Genomic DNA, 15,767 nt, shown 5'->3' with positions numbered 1-15,767 from the left:
AGAGTTTAGATGGTCAGAAATTCTTTACCTATAATTTGGAGGCCAGGCAATGTTCTTGTTGGGAATATATAAAGTGCGGTAATTGTTGGGCTCTGATAAATGGAATGCAGGACTCAAGTGATTGATTAGAGGCATTGGCCATGTGTATTCAACCATTTCTGGATGAACTTTGGAAATATACTTATTTCATTTTAATTCCAATCAAATTCTTCCGATATAAAGTACCCATTTGACATGGAGAACCAGAAGCTTATTTTCAGCCTTATGTCTATAGGAAAAACACACCATTGGAGAGCAGTGATCTATGAAAGTTGTATGGCTTCCCTCCCAGCACTTTCATAGTATGAGGGACGTTAGAGGAAGTGAAGGAGATAGAGAGGACATTAGAAAGATCATAATGGACATGAATAGGAGGACTCTGTGTCATTCTGCCTCTGGATGGCATCCACCTTTTGGCTGTCCCCTTATACTATTCTGCAGTGTATGGACATATATTTTTATGAAATATATAAGCCTGACTGAATCCAGGAGCTTTTTTTCTATTAGATTGCTATGACTTTTAAGCTGTGTCTCTATCTTGGTGAGGTCCTGCAGCCTGATATTATGTTTTCCTTCACCATTTGAATGATAATTTGTCATATATTCCAATAAATCGTTTCTAAATAAGAACATTTTTGTTTTCTTCTTTTATTGTATTAGTTTTCTAACAACATAATGCTTGTGTATTGTACTTACCCTGGCCCAAAAATCATGTGTCCCTTTGTCTCTGCCCCTTTCTCCTTCTAGATTTTTAAGAGTAAATAATGACCCTACATGTTCTTTCTTTATAATCTTATGATTCATGAGACCCTATCTAAAATGCTATATGAAATCATTTGGAGACAGGGGTCAGGGGCAAAGCTTGCAGCTCTTCTGGAGGTGCAGGGTTTAATTCCCAGTACCCACAACCTGTATCTCCAATTACAGTTGTGTGACATTTTCCTCTATCCTCTAGGAACACTTGCATCACCTGCACATGCTAAAACACATAAACTGACTTAGTAATTAAAAACAAATGCAAGTAAGTATTTAAAAATGAAAGTTAATGCATCAAAACAAACATTAAATTTCTCCATACATTGGTTAAACCTATTGAGGTCACTTTTACAAAATACAAAAATCAAAAGGTAGTTTGGCTGGTGATGGACCTGTGTAACCTTCAGGACAGAGGCTGGGGAATTATGTGTGTTTATGCTTAATGGCTATGGTTCCAACTCAATGATGAATATGACCTCTGGATGAGGATATTATGGATTCTAGCCATGTCCTCCATGAAGAAGTGTGACTTTTAGTGCATTTAGAATGCAGAATACAATTTTTTACTCTTGAGAAATGACAGGACATACACAGAAATCTCATCCCAGTCCTTGCCATCTTGAATGACTCAGGACAAAAGCTCCACAGCAATGTTCTCTTCTTGCTCTCTTTCTCTCTCTTTCTTTCTTTCCTTGTCATTATGTCTTTCTCTATTTCTGTCTTCTTTCTCTGTCTTTCTCTCTACTTCTCTATCTCTGTCTCTGTTTCTCTATCCCTGTCTGTGTCTGTCTCTTTCTCTTTTTGTTTGTGTGTGTGAATGAGTGTATGTGTATGTGTAGCTCTGTAGTTCTATACTTGCCTGTCTGGAACTCATGGTAAGAAGACTAGCCTCCAGGTCATGATATTCACATGCAATCTGAGTGTGGGGATTAAAAGTGTGTACTACCAGAGCTGGCAGAATAGCTGTTCCCTAGCCCAATGAAAGCCCTGGATGCAGTTATCAATACTATGAAAGAGGAATCCAAAGAAAGAATGGGAAACAGGAAGCCAAGCTGTAGTCTGGGTACAGAACAAGTATAGAATGTATGCTTGAAGCTTCTCTACATTTTGAGCCATCACTGATTTGAGAACCAACTGTGATGTAAATCAATTATTTTTTGTTTTAAAAATGGGGGATTTATACTGGAATTCCCAGAATTATCACTTCTTAGCACATTCCCAAAAGATGTTCCACTATTCCATAAGGACAATTCATTAATAATGTTCATGGCAAGTTAATTTCTAATAGGAATCACAAGAAACTTAGATGTCCCTCAAATGAAAAATAAAGAACATAGATTTTAAAAATGTGGTACATCTACACATTGGACAACTATTTAGAGATTGAAATCAAGGATATCAGGAATTTTGCAAGGAAATCGATTCAAATAGAATACAAGATATTGAATGAGGTAACCCAGCCACAAAGACATGTATGCTATACACATGTATGATAAGGAACATTTGAAATGGCTCAGCATGTAAAGTTGATGCCTGCATCAGCATCATCACCCAATTTTAATCTCTGAAAGGAGGGTACTGATTCCACAAAATATACACTTGACCTCCATGGGAGTGTCATGGAATGATCACATGCACCAAATCTCAAAACTAAGAAGGAAACTTTGTTGTTGTTTAACTAAAACAATAATCTGTCTCCAGTTCCAGGGAACCTATTACTCTTTGATAGCTTCCAGGTGATCCATTCACCCACATAGTGCACAAATGTTAAATACAGGCAGGAAGACAAATATCTGTTGATGTAATTATTTTAAAATCTGCTGCTGGTCAGGCTGATTAAGCTGCAGCGGTTCTGCCTATCTCAACCACATGGCAAGAGGCCACGTGTGTGCCACAGCTAGAATTGTCCAGCCAGAGACACCAGCTCTGCCACTCACAAGGCACCAGTGTGGGAGATGACTCTGCCCATCTTCCACACTGGCTGTGGAAGGCTTGGCAGTGCCCAGACTATCCACAGAGGTTCATTACAGATGAGGCTCTAATGCTTAGATTTTACAAAGACTTATATATTTAGCAATGATCAATAACAAGATACCCTTACAATCAGAGGTATAACCCAATACCCAACCTAGATATACTAACTACTTTTGACTGCTACACACAAATGAACATCAACCTTCATGCCCCCCTCTGTTGTTCTCGGTCTCCCCCTTAGCTCCAGCTCTTCCTTCTCCTCTTCTCTTTTACTCCTTATCTTCCTCTCCTGTACTCCTCCCATATTAGCTCCTCCTACATATCACCATTCCTGTTAAAATAAAAAAAATCTTTCTCTCAAAATACAATTAGAGCATAACTATACCAATTTGTATCAGTAAAATACAAGATATACCTAATACTCAGTCCATCATTTTCTTGACTAACCAGAACCTCTGTCATCTCTCCTAACTATAACAGTTCTGAACCTGGCTTTTTTCTTGGCTTTAGAATGAATGTCAGCTGAAAACCATCCACTGAAATCTTTTCTCTCAAAGTAAATAGCAAGGATTGGCTATGAGACTATAAGTTTTCAACCCCAGAAGAAATCCAGAATGACTGATTTAACTGAAATTATGGGAAGCACAAAGAATCATTCTAAAACTTAGCCAATTTATAGAGATGGCTGAACACCTGGACAGTCCCTATACTACAAAACATTGGAGCATCTGATCTTCAGCCTTCTGGCCCATGACTCTGTATTAGGACTATCTTGTACCTCACTGGTACAAATTGGCATAATTATGCTCTAATTGTATTTTGAGAGAAAAGATTTATTTTAACAGGAAGGGTGATATGTAGGAGGAGCTAAGGTGGGAGGAGTACCAAGAGGAAGAGAAGGAGTAAGGAGAGGAGGAGAAGGAGAAGCTAGGTGATGAGAGAGAGAAAGGGGGTGGGATATGGAGGCAAATGTCCATGTGTCTCCCTCCACTAGTCAAAGATAGTTGATATATCTAGGTTTTGTATTGTGTTAGACTTCTGATTGAGCATTATCAAACTTATAAAGCCTCTGATTCATGTTTTTTAAAAGTGTATAAAAGCAAAAAGGAAAAGGGGGCAAGGGATAGGGGTTTTCAGGGGTGGGGGATAATGGGGAAAGGGGATGGCATCTGAAATATAAATAAAATATCCAATAAAAAAAAACAAAAACAAAAACAAAAAAGAATTTTCTTGTCATGTAATCAATATATTCACTTTGAATGAAAATTTTTGTAAGTTAGATTAGAGTAGACCAGGACATGAGGTGTTTGTTCAATGTGCCTGAGTCCTTGAATATTGCCTCTTTAGCCTGTTGGGTGGTGGGCTGTGAGAGGCAGCTGGGTACTTTGAGTGCAGGTCTAGAACCCCAGAACTCTAAAAAGAAGGAGTCTGGCCTTGCTCCTGGGCCATGGTTCCTTTAATTTATTCACAACCCCTCCCAAAGAAAGGTTTGTGGCCTTAGGTTAGCTTACACAGGTAGTACAGGAAGAGGTAATGAGCCATAGAGCCTCAAAAAACCTGCATATTAATGAGATACCTAAAGGCCAGAGGGCAAAGCCAGTTAAACATTCCTCCCCAGACCCTCCTCCTTGCAAAAGTTATTTAACCTCAGGCTTCCCTCTGGGACATGGGGTACAGCTTTATTCACTTTCTGCCATGACAATAAACGTTTTAGAATCATGGAATTCCTCTTGACTTTGGGGCCAGCCATGGGGAACTGTTGAGGCCCACACTGCCCCTCACTTGGGGGCTAAGTGCTCTGGCCTGAGGGGATCAGACAACAGGATCTAGCAAGAGAGAGTGAGAATGGAGGGGCAAGAGACACAAAGAATGGAGACAGGACAGAAGGTCTGATCAAGTCTCTAGTCTCTCATATTGAAAGGAAATCCTGGGTATTTATACAATTTGCCATGTGCCTTGTAGGTGTGGATTCTACATGTGTCTTGCAGCAGTGGATACCACGTGCACCTTGCAGCTGGGGGCACTAAACAGCAAAACAAGTTATGTGGGATAAACAAGATGTTTATCAGAGTGTGTTCAGCAGTTGTAGGCTGTTGAAAACAAGTCTCTTGTCAGAGTATATGGCCTGAGATGGCTGCCCAACAGGGAACTTTAAAGGGAGCCTTCAACCAATGAGCCACTGCTTAATCTCCTGCCTGATGTCCTCTTTGCATTCCAGCCATGGAGGCCACCAACTCAAGCAAGCTAGCTGAGCCAGCTATGACCTAGCCAAGTAAGTCACTTAGACCAAGAGTCTCTACCCTGCAGGGTGCCACCAGAGCTTCTCTCTCTCATCCCCCTCAGCTGCAGGCCAATCCAGCCCCCAGTCTCAACTGATCTCAGGCTCAAAGTGGTGCCTGGGAGCCCAGGAGTCTGAGGCCAGTCAATCCTCACATGCCTTCTTGCCCAGGGGCCCCACCCAAGAGCTCTGCACCTGCTGGTCTCAGACTGTGATCTCCCCACACATTAAGCAGTGTGCTATGACTTCTCATGACTCTGCTTGGAGTGAATTCAGTCAAATTCCTGAGCTTCTTCCCCCTCTCTGAGCTGTGGTCACAGACACATGGGAGACAGAGACATAGGAACCACAATTCACCCAATGGGACCCATGCCCATGCCCACGCACGGGCACCACATACCCAACTTAGCCCAGTATAAACAATCAGGACAGGAAAGACTCAGGCCTCAGAAAGTAGAGGTTGAACATTTAGTGTTTCATGGCACTTGGCTACATATAGACTTTTGACTATCCTGGGCTAAGTGAGGTTTGCTTCTTCAAAATAACCAAACAAAGAAAGCAGGCAAACATGAAAGGAAACAAACAAATGCAAAAAAAAAAAAAAAAAAAAAAAAAAAAAAAAAAAAAAAAAAAAAAAAAAAAAAAAACACTTCAGATGAAATGGACACTGTCAAGCCAAGTCATAAGGGGTATCCTGATGGGTATTAATGACTTACTTGCTTTGGACACTGCTCTCAAAAGCTTCAATCCCAGAGTGGTCAGGCTGGCAATCCAGACTCCAAGGCTCAGGGGGTCTTGTGCAGCCTTTTGAGTTCTTATATACTATTTCTCCCTCACACCTCCCCTTTGTAGCCACACCTCTCAGGCCAAAGCTGGCACCTGATAAGATGATGAAGATTCCACGCATTCCATCTTAGTTTGATACCTAGTGTATCATGTTCTCATGTGGAAATGCACAAAATCTCATATTATGGTCAGGATCCAAGTCCAGCCAGGATACTTTTTCTCAAACTTTAAGCTCTGTGATATATCTTTATATCCCACATTAATTTGCAACCTATTTCTCAGGTCTCCCTTAAGTATTATGTAGCTTGAACTGACAGGTAGGTCCCAGTAACAGGATTCAGTATGGTGACATGAGATAGGGTGTGTCCACTATGATTAGATCTCCAGGCAGAAAATGAAGGACCCATAAATGAAGCACCATTTAGCAAGTCAGTGTGCAAACACTAAATATACCTCTCTGTTTATCTCTCTGTCATTTTCTCTGTCTCTATCTCTCTGTCTCTCTAAGTCTTTCTGCCTCTGTCTGTCTTCTGTCTGTCTGTCAGTCTTTTTCTGACACTTTATCTGTCTCTGCCTCTCTTTTCTCTCTATCATTCTCTATCTTTGTCTCTGTCTCTCTCTTTCTCTTTATGTCTCTCTCTTTCCCCAACTGTCCCTCTCCCTCTCCTTCTGCCTCTCTCTCTCCAACCCTCATCTATCTTGATTTGATTTGATTTCTATACCAGCTTTGCCTTTGATGAAATCATTGAAGGAGATGAGTTCGAAACTGTTTAGGGACTGTATGGATGTCTCAGACTTTTCAAGCAGAGGTCTTCTTCCATAGGACCAGTGTTCTATTCCTAGCTTCCACATGCCAGCTGATAACCATCTACAACTCCAATTATAGGAGCTCTGTCAGTCTCTTCTGCCTTCTGAGAGTAGTGCATGCTAACTCATAAGCAGGGATAACAAATATTCCTAAAATAATACAAAAACTGCTGAATGTGGTTTTGGAGATGTTATTATGTTATGTGCCTTAAATACTACTTTTTTGTTAAGCACAGAAAGGCTGATCTCTGAAATTTAGTCCTGCATGATCTCTCTTGAGAGTTCAAGGACAGCCTTAGCTACACAAAGATACCCTAACTGAGAATAAAAATAAATAACTGAGAATAAAAGAATACAGAAAACTGAGTGTTTACATTTAACACTTTAATACCAACACAGCTCAGGAAGAAGAAGGGAGATCTCAATGTGTTTGACACCAGTCTGTATAAGATATTTGTCATTACCTAGATTAAAAGTTTTTTCTTAGGAAAAGCCAAAAAACTGAGACTGGCTTGATAGCCAAGAGCCCATTAACTAAACCAGTCTGATTCACTGAGTTTTAATTCTTCCTTAATTTTGTAGCTCTGTATACATTGCTTTTTACATTTATTTTTGAGGAAGAGCCTTTTATTCTAGCTGAAGTGATCTGAAACACCAATTAGTAACAATCCTCCTGCCTCAACACTATTGTCTAAATAAAGATACCTACAGCAAATAGCTGGACAGAAGAGAGATGTGTGAGACTTTGGCCCAAGCTTGGGGTCTGAGGAGAGTAAATGAGGAGAAGTGGAGAAAAGAAAGAATCACAACAGCATGAGGGTTGGCCTGATAAAGTAGGAGCAGAGCAGAGACACCATGATAAGTTATCTCCTGGGGATAGTGACAGTGACATAGTCAAAATAGTATAGACAGTTATATGTGCCAAGCTCCAGTGTTATTAAGGCTTCCTAGAAATATAAAGGTTCTATGTCACTTATTTGGAATCTGAATGATCAAAAATGGTGTAAAAACTCCCAAATAATTTTTATTACAAATGTCCTGGTGAGTTTAGCACTGGCTATTCATAATGGAATCATGGGCTGAGACTTAAATTTTCCTGGTGATCCTTTCCCAGCCAGATGTATTCACCCAAGTTATGGTTGGATTTGAATATGGTCTCCAGGAAGAAAGAAACTTTGTAGAGTTTTCATATTCTAGAGTGGAGAATTTGGCATTAAAACTATTGAGGCCAATTACTGGTGATACAGCCAGCCAAGGTTGATCCACACCTTTAATCCCAGCATTTGGGAGACAGAAATAAACAGATCATTGAGTTGAAGGACATTGTGATCCATAGGGCATGTTTCAGGATATCCAAGGGCACAGAATAATCCTGTCTGGAAAAACAAATAATAGACCTACACACTTGAGAAACCCTGTTTGGGGAAACAAAAAAATAAACAAACTCTCTGTGGAGTCCCTATAAACAGAGTTCAAGTAGGAAATGTAATGAAGACCAACATATGGATGGAATTAACAAAGACACCTTCATTATGTAGGGTTTTTCTCATGCTTTTGTTAGCAGAAGCTCTTTTTACCTGTGTCTGCTTCAGCTAAACATTCCTTCACCAGTCTCCCTTAGCCTTCTGCCTGTTTTTGCATCAGTGAAACATTCCTTCATGTGTTTGCCACAGCGAAACACCATGCAGTGGAGTGTCTCAAGAAGGCTGAAGAAATGAGGATATTGTCTTAGGATTGATCTCTATCTCCTTCCTCACTTTAGTTAATCGAATTCACATCCAGGCTGGTGTTGCTGCTCTGGATTTAATGCCCTGAGCCTCTCCTTTACAGGTTTTTCATGGGTCTCTCTCCTCTAAAGCATCTGGAGTGCTGAGATGAAAAACGTGCACCACCATGCTCTTTTTCTTAAAAGAGAATGTTTGTGCCTGGATGCTCTTCATGATGCACTGTGAATGGCCCAAGATAATTAAAAACAGGGGTTTTCTGGGCAGGGCCATTGACAGGGAGGATGACTGTCCTGGATGGATTCAGGATTGAAAAGATGAGTGCCTATGCAAGGGTTTCAGGTTGTATGCGTCTGGGACAGATATGTCCAGAAGTGAACTTATAGCTTACTGATTTCCAAAATAATGAAAATAATTTCATTTACACTACTCAATCCAGTTCAGGATGATTTGGCCCTGAAGTGAATGATACCCAGATATACTTACTCAGACACTTGAACAGAAATTCCCTATAATTTACTATTACTGGGGGCAGAGAAATGTAAACTATTCTTCAGAGAGTGAAGTATGTGTAGCTCTGTATAGGCAAGTGTACATGTACAATGTACATGTACAATGTACACAAGTTGTGCATTCTGTTGATGAATTGTTTATATAAGGGTGTGTGTCTTGGACATGCACATAAAGATGCTGGAATGCTAACTACATTAATGCAAATAGGAAGTGTGTACAACTCATATAATTGGGATCTATTGCCTATGTTTTTCTGCCTTCAAACAACTTCAACCTCTTATGGTCCCTACAGGCAAACATGGAGTTACAGTCTTAGATACCTTAGGAGCTACAGAGGGTCAGATGTGAACAGAATCCAAGAAGCTGAGTTTCTTTCAAAATTTGATCCTTTTAAACTTGTGTTTTTTATATATTCCACACTAAGCATGATCTTGAAAGAGAGCTCAAACATCCTTACCTACTGTTAAGGTAGAGTTCTTAATTATGTGACCATAAGTGTCTCCATTGTCGCCACTGAGGATGTTTGTTGTTGTTGTAGATTTTCTTGTGTCCTAGTCTTGGCATGAACATTCTATGGAGCAAAACTACAAAAGGGGTTCAGAGGTCACCTTGGGGGAGTGTTGCCAAAATAAAAACAGGCATCTCAAAAGAATAGTGACATCTCAGGTTTGCACACAATAAAGCCTGAAGACAATGAGAGAGGCATTAGTCTTACATTAGTGTCTTTTGTACACAAGATGATTCTAAAAGAATATGCACCCATTTACATGTTCTGTGCATTCTGGGCATGGTAGTACAGCACTCTATGGGAGAAAGTAGGTCAATGAGGAGCTCAAGGACCTTCTGGGATACAGGAGAGAATTTTTGACATCTAAATTAAAAATATAAAAGAAGCAGGAATACTTTCTCCTTTGCTTTTTGAATCTTTCACTGTTACTGTTGAGTCTACCCTCTAGTTGTCCTCATAGAAATTTGGTATTGTCTTGGATAGAAATCTCCATACACACACACACACACACACACACACACACACACACACACACACACCATATTCAGGGACTCCATAACTACCAAAACCTTCCTGCGTGACTGTGTTGTTTTGGGGCTACCTAAGATAGCTGGTATAAAATAAAGACTCTGCTGTGAGTTGCATCAGATCTGTTCCTGTCTGCTTTTTAGGGAGTTCAAACACTTCCTTGGCACTATAGGAGATATCTCACTCTCACAACCAAACATGCCATTCAGCCAAAAACTAAACAAAGAAATCAATCTTCCTTCCTTTCTTTCTTTCTTTTCTTTCTTTCTTTCTTTCTTTCTTTCTTTCTTTCTTTCTTTCTTTCTTTCGTTGGTTTTTGTGTTTTGTTTTGTCTTTGGTTTTTCAAGACAGGGTTTTTCTGTGTATCCCTGGCTGTCCTTGAACTCACTCTGTAGACCATGCAGGCCTCAAACTCAGAAATCTGCCTGCCTCTGCCTCCCAAGTGCAGGGATTAAAGGTGAGACCCACCACTGCCCAGCAAGAAATATTTCAAGAGAGTTGTTCAGACAATGAAACCTGCTATTGTGTTATTCACAGAAAAAAATCTAGGTGTGGTGTGGTGTGGCTCAGCACTTAACACACACATTTAATCCCTTGGATAGAGTATGGACACACCCTTAGTAGACACCTTTAATACCAAAACATGAAGAAAATTTAATTTGTTGGAGAATGAAGGAACCATATTTCAAAGTGGTGTTTAACTGAGTGGCAGAAAAAGTGACAAATCAATGAATGATGCCCAATGCTCATGAACAAAATAAGGAAAGACAGTACAGACACAGAGAGGAAGCACTTACACTGAAACAATTCTACAGAGATAGGTTGCAAGAGTGAACAAGCTAGACACATGCGAATACAAAATGAGCCAGAGAATGAGAAGGATAATGAAATTAAAACATATTTTTAAAGTTAGTATGAGGTAAATGCAGTCAGAAGCCCAGAGAAGTCAGACTGGATCAATCAGCTCTGCAAGAGTTTAAAGAAGAAAAGCTGAGTTGAACCAGTCAGTCAGAGTTCAGAAAGTTCAAGAAAGCCTGATCATGTTCAGCAAAAGTCTCAAAGGCTGAAAACATTCTAGATCCAGATGAGATTGCACAGAGGCTAGAAGCATCCAGGACTAGATCTATGTTAGCAGAGGGAAGCTGTGAGCCTCCAAGATGACAATTACATCAGGAGAATAAAAGATAAGTAAACAAACAAACACTGGAACTTACAGATACTAACCAAGTGGACATAGCAAATACTGTACAACGTTTCACCCTAAACCAAAGAATATACATGTTTCTCAGCACCTCAGAGAACTGTCTCCAAAATTAACCACATACTTGGTTACAAAGTAAATTTCAACACATACTAGAAAATTGATAAAAGCTCTGCTTGTCATCAAATTACCATCTATTAAACTTGGATTTCAGCAACAAGAAAAAAAAAACAGAATGATACAAACTCATAGAGTCTGAACAACTCTCTACTCAGTGAAACTGTGTCAAGAGAGGAATAAAGAAAGACTTTGAAAATTCAATAAAAATGAATACACAATATAGCCAAACATATGGGTACAATGAAAGTGGTGCTAAGAGGAAGTACATAAAACTAAACACTTACATAAAACATAGAGAGATCCAATACTACCATATTAACAACACAGCTTAAAACTATAGAATATAGAGAAGTAAACATATCCAAGTGGAGTAGATGACAGAGAATTATCAAACTGAAGGTTGAAATCTATGGAATACAAGGAGGGGGGGAGAGAGAGAGGAGAAGGGGTGGGAGAGAGGGAGTGAGTGATGAAGAGAGAGAAATACACATAATCGATGAAACAAAAGGTTGGTTCTTAAAAAAAGAATCACCTAGATCAATAAACCCTTACTGAAACTAACTGAATTATGGAGAGAAACTATTCAAATTGATAAAATCAAAAGAGAAAATGAGGACATAACAAATACTTAAGCAAAATCACAAATAATTATGTTATATTTAAAATCATGCAGTGCACAAACCTAAAAAATCTAAAAGAAATGGATCATTTTCTAGATAAATACAACTTACCAAAGTTATATCAAGACCAGATATACTAGAATGTTGTGTTTGTATTTATTTTGATATAAATGTACTTAACTATATGGTGTATGAAAATATTAATTTAAACATATAGATGTAAATATAAAATTTTCAAACCTATAATTGGCAAAAAGAAGAAGAAAGCATTAGTGTCTGTGCAGTGACTTTGTAAAAGGGTTCTCATTTTCATCAGGTCTCAGTTCATTTTCTTATCTTCACAGAGATCAAATCAAACTGTACACATTCTATTTTATAACACTACTCTGAGGCCAGACGATTACTCTGACATACAGGTTAGCATAGCCTATATAATGAGTTGCAGATAGCTGTTAGGGATACTAGGAGAAATTACTTAGGGAAAAACAAAACGTCCAATAGCAAGCTGGTCAGAAGATACTAGAAGGAAAAGTCCAATACAAAGAGGTTAACTATACTCAAGAAAATATAAGAAATAAATGATTTCACATCACTAAAATCAAATAAGAGAGTCACACATACACATACTAACACTAAAAATATACAAGGAATTAGAAAATCTTGGCCATTAATATCTTTCAAGATCAGTGAACACAATTCCCCAAAATAATGATCCAGGCTCACAGAATGGATGTATAAACAAAACCCATCATTCTGCTGTATACAAGAAACACATTTGAGCAACAAAGATAGACATTACTTCTGAGTAGATGGCTGAAAAATAGAGGTTATAAAGTAAATGGTCCAAAAGGGAAAATATAGTAACCGGTTTAATATCTACTAACAAGTTTTCAACCAAAAGTAAGCAAAAGAGACTGGAAAGGACACTTCATGTTCATTAAAGGAAAACGCACCATGAGGACGTCTCCACTGTAAACATCTATGCCCCAAATGCAAGGGCACACACATTCATAAAAGAAACACTCACTATATAATAGTTTGAGAAGGTAGAGGCAGGAAACAGCCTTCCTCAGTGCTGACTTCCACTAGGCTTGAGTTTGGAGTTGAGGCTTCCCCCACTCTTGTTCCCCCTCAGCCTGCAGCATCTGACCATGTTTGTCCCATGGAGAAATGCAGTAATCAGCTTGAACCTGTACTGCTGTGGGGCTAGCCTTGGAGTGGCTGCTTAAGTTGCTCGGCCTCGCCATGCTGCTGGAGGAGGCCAATGCCATCATGTGTCCTGAGTAGGAGCTGGAGGTCTGTTCACAGGAAGTGCTCAGCAGGCTCCAGGCAGCACTGCTCCAACTCAAGTGGCTGCAAAGGGTTCCAATGCCTGCAGCTCCTAGGCCTCCTCACCCCTGCCTGAGGAGGAGGATGAGAAACTGTACCTGCAGTCACTAGAGATCATCTCATACTACCTGCAGGAGCATGTGACAAGCTCCAAGGACAAGAAGCTTCTGGGCAAGGCCAGCAGGGCTGGACAGAGGGCTCTGGAGTACCTTATGGCACCTGGGTCATGTCCTGGAGTGCAACTGCAAGGTGGCCTTCGAGGGCATGCTTCAGAAACTGGACATTGAAAATGAAGAGGAAGTGGAGGAGTTAGAGAAAGGACTGAAGAAGCCAAAGGAAGAGCAACAGTATGAAGCAACCAGACCCACAGAGCTCCCATGGATTAAAGCACCAACCAAGGAGTACACATGGAAGGACTCAGTGCTTCATTTGCATATGTAGCAGAGGATGGCCTTGTTGGGCATCAATGGAAAGAGAAGCCATCCGTACCCCAGTCTACAGGAATGCCAGGGCAGGGAATAGGAGTGGGTGGGTGGGTGGGTGGAGAAAAACACCCATAGGAGTAGGGGTGAGTGGATGGGATAGGGTATTCCAGGGACGGGAAGGGGACCAGAAAAGTGGATAAGATTTGAAATGTAAATAGTTAAAATATCTAATGAAAAAAAGGAAAAATACCCAAGATGATGATAAATCTTTTTCTCCAGTGATGGTGTATGTTTTCAAAGATGGCATAACAAACTGGGGTTGAATTGTGACTTATTCCTTTTGGTGCTTTTGTGGCCACTTAAAGAGTATAAACCAAAAAAGCTGCATTGCACCATTAGCAGAAAGTATCACAGATGTCCTTGTATGGATGAAACACGACTCACAAACAAAGTCAAACAAAGGGACTGGGATGGGTTTGTAGAGTTCTTCCACATACAGGACTTAGAAGGCAGCATCAGAAACGTACTGCTGGTTTGTGCTTGTGCTGGAATAGGGACTGGTCTGGCATATCTAATAACATAGGCTTGAGAGTGCAATAGATGATATTTAAAATTTCAGCCAGCGAACTACATGCTTCTGTGAAAACAAATGTATCTATGAAAGTGGACTTGAAGTTGCCCAGGATTTTAACAGTCCAGTTCTACTTGTAGCAACATTACAGAAAGAAAGTGGTTACAGGATTGTGACCAATGAGAATAAATACATGAGAAAAGTGCTCCCTCTTGAAAAGTCACTGTCTGAATGAAGCGATGTTCACTGTAGTTTAAAACTTTGTCATGATCAGTTCCAGTGTATATGCAGATCCAGTGGTGTTGTGTGGACTGGTTGTAGTAGAACAAATCAGATTTATAACTATGCAGGTTTAACCATACAATCTGTTTTTGTATTTAAGGATCACAGGCAGATGTAAGACATTCGATCACCCGTTGACTTACTAAATTGTAAAGTGGTTTGGGAAAGTAGGCTAGAATCATAACCATGGTGTTGTTCACAGGGTTTCCTTATTTAACACTCGTTTAAGCCTGGTGTCACTAAAATAAATATGTATTTCTTTTTACTAATGATTGCTAGCCTTTGTTTCGAATTTCTATATTGGTTTCTCTGAAGATTTTTTGAGAAGGTTTGGTGTGGATGTCCCTACTGTCAAAAAAATAAAGTAACAACAGCCTGGTTTACACTGAGAATCATGTGGGTCACTGGTGACTACAATTCAGCCAGGTGTTTTGTCTCTAAACTGTCATCCTAGTAGGAAGAAGGGTGAGGTAGTAGGATTGCTGACAGTTTTTTGTTTGTTTGTTTTGTTTTTTGAATCAGGGTTTCTCTGTGTATCCCTGGCTGTCCTGGAACTCACTCTGTAGACCAGACTGGCCTCAAACTCAAACATCTGCCTCTGTCTGCCTACCAAGTGCTGGGATTAAAGGCGTGCACCACCACTGCCCAGCTCAAATTCAGTCTCTTAAGAAGAACTGGTTGAAGACACTGATTTTGATTGTAAATGCGATGTTTTCTTTCTTTTCTGTGTTCCCCTGCTTGTGCTTATAAATACCCAAGGTTTCCTTGCAATAGTGTCAATGGGAAGTCAATAGGAGAAGTCAATAGGAGGTGAATAGGAGACAGTAAAGGGGACTTGACCACAACCCTGTCTTGTCTCCATTCTTCACGTCTCTTGCCCCTCCACCCCACTCTCTCTCTTGACCAGAGCACTTAGCCCCAAAGTATGGGGCATTGTGGACAGCAACATAATAGCCCCAAAGCATGGGGCAGTGTGGTCCTCAACACTTTTCTGTCCTGCTTTCTCATGATTGGGTTGGAGGAGAGCACAATCCCAAGCTTGTAATAAACAGTAACTAATGGTATCATTACATTGGATATGGATTTTTGGTGGTGTGTAGGGGTTCACGAGTGCTTCCTGCCACAATCAGTATTCAGCAGCCACATGATGGCTTACAGTTCCAATTCTAGGACTCTTCTAGACTTTACAAGCTCCAGGCATTCATGTGATACAAAGTGGAGGAAATCAATCATTGTGACTTTCAGGTCAGCCTGGGATACATAACAAAAACACAAAAATATTCCATTTGTCACAAAAAACAGAAAA

The 15,767-nt window shown here is 40.0% G+C and overlaps 1 pseudogene; it reads left to right on the top strand.

Annotated features, from left to right (window-relative positions):
• The first annotated feature begins 2,141 nt into the window (after positions 1–2,141).
• Positions 2,142–15,767, top strand: part of LOC117708389 (induced myeloid leukemia cell differentiation protein Mcl-1 homolog pseudogene) — a 133,948-nt pseudogene continuing 120,322 nt past the window's right edge.

Source organism: Arvicanthis niloticus, chromosome 5 (assembly GCF_011762505.2).
Source record: "Arvicanthis niloticus isolate mArvNil1 chromosome 5, mArvNil1.pat.X, whole genome shotgun sequence".
In the NCBI taxonomy this organism is placed as follows: Eukaryota; Metazoa; Chordata; class Mammalia; order Rodentia; family Muridae; genus Arvicanthis; species Arvicanthis niloticus.
The sequence above is the reverse complement of the archived record's forward strand: the minus strand, read 5'-3'. Positions and strand labels throughout refer to the sequence as shown.